The sequence below is a fragment of the Nerophis lumbriciformis genome, linkage group LG08 (genome assembly GCF_033978685.3).
Source record: "Nerophis lumbriciformis linkage group LG08, RoL_Nlum_v2.1, whole genome shotgun sequence".
Taxonomy (NCBI): Eukaryota; Metazoa; Chordata; class Actinopteri; order Syngnathiformes; family Syngnathidae; genus Nerophis; species Nerophis lumbriciformis.
In genome coordinates, this window is record NC_084555.2 from 19,625,001 (window position 1) to 19,629,552 (window position 4,552).

The following is a 4,552-nucleotide window of genomic DNA, read 5'->3' on the forward strand; positions in this document are numbered from 1 at the left end:
GGTGGAAGACTGTACAAAGAGTACAGCCCAGACGTTTCTCCTCAATGAGCTAAATTGAATTCTGTCTCTGTTTAATTCCTTGCTTCTTGTCTGTTTAATAGATGTCATCAGCGTTTGAACCCGACGTGTGTATATACATATATATATATATATATATATGTATATGTATATATATATATATACACACACACACACACACACACACACACACACACACACACACACACACACACACACACACACACACACACACACATACGTACAATATATATGTATACATGTGTATATACTGAATATATATATATATATATATATATATATATATATATATATATATATATATATATATATATATATATATATATATATATATATTAGGGCTGGTAATCTTTGGGCACCACACGATTCAATTCAGAATCAATTCTCGTTTCAAAACGATTCTCGATTGAAAATCTAAAGCTTTTTAATAACATTGGATTCCAGTTCTATGATTAACTACATTCCACCACAAAATAGATAATCAGCTCTGATCAATGTCTATATTACTTAAAAGAAAACTGGTTTTGTTTAATAAAATGCTTCTCAAACATTTAATAAAGTCAAATACAAATAAGGCAACAAGTGAAGTATCCCACACTTCTCTTTTCTAAAGTAAACCTGTAGAGCAAATATGGGCATTAACAATGTGATTTGCCTGAGAGGCAGGACAGATTGACCCCCCCCCCCCCCCCCCAAAAAAAACAACAACATTAAAATTGATTTTTTTTTTATCATTCAGAATTGTTACATAAGATTTGCTATTAATCTGAAAAATCGATTAAAAAAAAACCAACTTTATATATATATATATATATATATATATACACATATATATATACAGTGAAGTGAATTATATTTATATAGCGCTTTTTCTCTAGTGACTCAAAGCACTTTACATAGTGCTTACTTGCCAACCCTCCCGGATTTTCCGGGAGACTCCCGAAATTTAGCGCTTCTCCCGAAAACCTCCCGGGACAAATTTTTTACCGAAAATCTCCCGAAATTCAGGCGGACCTGAGTGACGTATCGACAGCCCGTTTTCACGTCCGCTTTCACACAATATGAACAGCGTGCCTGCCCAATGACGTTATAACTGTAGAATGATGGAGGGCGAGTTCTTAGTTTCTTATGTGGGTTTATTGTTAGGCAGTTTCATTAACGTCCTCCCAACAACACACAACAACAGCAGTCACGTTTTCGTCTACCGTAAAGCAGTTCGTCTGCCGTAAACAGCAATGTTGTGACACTATTAAACAGGGCAATACTGCCATCTACTGTACATGCATATGTGACATTAACATTTAGGGCTTTTAGAGAGTGCAGTGCACAACTGCGCACACAACAAGGAGACGAAGCAGAATGCATCATCAGAGAGGGTGTTCAGTATGGTTAGAAAAATAGTGACAGTTTATAGAACAAGGATGGACAATTCAAACAATGTGTATATGTGTAAATAAATGAACATTGAAATTCAAGTATTTCTCTTATTTATATATATATATATATATATATATATATATACACATATACATATATATAGCTAGAATTCACTGAAAGTCAAGTATTTCTTATATATATAAGAAATACTTGACTTGGTGAATTCTAGCTGTAAATATACTCCTCCCCTCCTCACCTCCCGAAATCGGAGGTCTCAAGGTTGGCAAGTATGCATAGTGAAACCCAATATCTAAGTTACATTTAAACCAGAGTGGGTGGAACTGGGAGCAGGTGGGTAAAGTGTCTTGCCAAGGACACAACGGCAGGGACGAGGATGGCGGGAGCGGGGATCGAACCTGGAACCCTCAAGTTGCTGGCACGGCCACTCTACCAACCGAGCTATACCGCCCCATACATACATATACAGTGTATATATATACATATACATATATATATATATATATATACATTTACATATATGTACTGTATATGTGTATATATACTGTATATACATATAGTTATGTATATATATATATACTGTATGTATATGTATATAAATATAGATATATGTATATGTACAGTATATACATATAGATATATGTATATATATTTATATGTATACATATATATATATATATATATACATACAAATATATATATATATATATATACATATATACATATATATATATACATATATATATATATATATACATATATATATACACACATATACTGTATATATATATATATATACATATACTGTATATATATATACGTATATATATATATATATATACATATACTGTATATATATACGTATATATATATATACACATATAGATATATGTATATATATATATATATACATATATATATATATATATATATAAAACGCCAATGATATTAAGACAACCATGAAGTGTAATCGCAAGAAATGCGGCATGATGTAAACAACTGGGAAAATCTTGCTACAGATCATACAGACTGGAGGCGTTTAGTTGCTTTAGGCACCAGCCATCAGGAAGAAAGTATAAGTCAGGACGCCAGCAGGAGAAGAGAGGAAAGAAAGACGTGCGAAAGCAGAGCCAGCTCCTTTCCTCCATCAGGAATTACTGAATGCTCAGTCTGCCAAAGGACTTGCAGTCACCTACAAGTGCACAAATAGGGGAAAAATCCTACTCGATGCGAGTAATACCAGATGCTGATGATTAGAGGTGGGAATTTTTGGGCACCTCAGGATTTGATTACGATTACAATTCAGGAGATACAATTCAGTTAAAAATTGATTACTGATGCATCTTTAATTTATGAATATTGAAGCAGTTTTACATTTCTTTTCGTTTTACTAAATAAGCATTTACCACTTGCAACTTTTAAAAACAGTGCATTTGTAATAAGAAAGAGTTAAATTAATTCCCATCACATTTAGAAATTGAAAGAGTAAATACAACCAAATATATAGTATAATGACTGATGATAAAATGAACTGAAAATTTCATATAACAATATACAACATAAGGTGACAAGAAACTTGTCAAATGTCAATAATGATTAAAGCTAAATATGTATTGGACCAAAAATCTCTCCATGTTCTTTACTGCTCACTAGTGTTACCATATCTGAGTTATTGTGCAGAAATATGGGGAAAATCCTACAAAAGTACACTTCATTCCTTAACTGTGTTACAAAAAAGATCAGTTAGAAAAATACATAATGTTGGATATAGAGAACATTCAAACCCTTTATTTATTGAATAGAAAATATTGAAATTCCATGACATAGTGAATTTGCAAACAGCTAAAATAATACACAAAGCAAACTTTAATCTGCTACCCAAGAATGTACAACAATTCTTCTCAACAAAAAAGAAGAAATATAACCTTCGAGAAAAAAGTCATTTGAAACATTTAAATAGTAAACGATCTTTAGTATATCAGTATGTGGAATCAAATTATGGAATGGATTAAGTAAAGAAATCAAACAATGTACTGATAAGATGCAATTCAAGAAACTCTTCAAACTTAAAATGTTTCAATTTACAAAGAAGAACAACCATGATAAACCTTCTGAATTTATTGATAATCTTATTTACAGTATATCAACAAATGAAATACAACTTACTTCACTAATTATTTTTTTTTTTTTTTCATGTTATTACTTATGGAGTATATTGTGAATACATTGAGAACAGGAAGTGATCAAAAGTGTTAGCAACTGCTATGTAAAAAAAAAAAAGGGGTACGATTAAATAAGATCTGCTTCTTCCTACTCCTTTTCGAACATTTTGAAAAAAGAAACTGGAAATTGTGACGTATTGTGTTGTAATTTTATGATACAGTTGAGTTGAAACTCAATTTCAACTCAACTTAACTAAATTAATAGGGAATGTATGCAAAACTGGAACATAAGTGCCCTAAAATAAAGGAGCTGGTCTCTCAGTGAGGTTGTTCCTTGCAGTCAGACACATTTTAGAACTGTCTGCATTACTTTATTTACAATAAATCTGCATTACTTTATTTACAATAAATAAATCGATTGATTATTGATGTTTACTAATTTTATATTTTATAATCGTCCGTGTCTAAAATGCCATGCATCTAAAAATCGATTATTTCCCTCACCTCTAATGATGATATACATATACACTGTATAAATACATATACACATACATTACAGTTACCATATATACATACACATACACACACACACACACACAGACACACACACACACACACACACACACACACACACACACACACACACACACACACACACACACACACACATATATAAACACATATATACATATACATACAGTCGTGGTCAAAAGTTTACATACATTTGTGAAGGACATAATGTCATGGCTGTCTTGAGTTTCCAATCATTTCTACAACTCTTATTTTTTTGTGATAGAGTGATTGGAGCACATACTTGTTTGTCACAAAAAACATTCACAAAGTTTGGTTCTTTTATGAATTTATTATGGGTCTACTGAAAATGTGACCAAAATCCGGTGGGTCAAAAGTATACATACAGCAACACACATTATCAATTTTGGTGTTGTAGAAAAGTT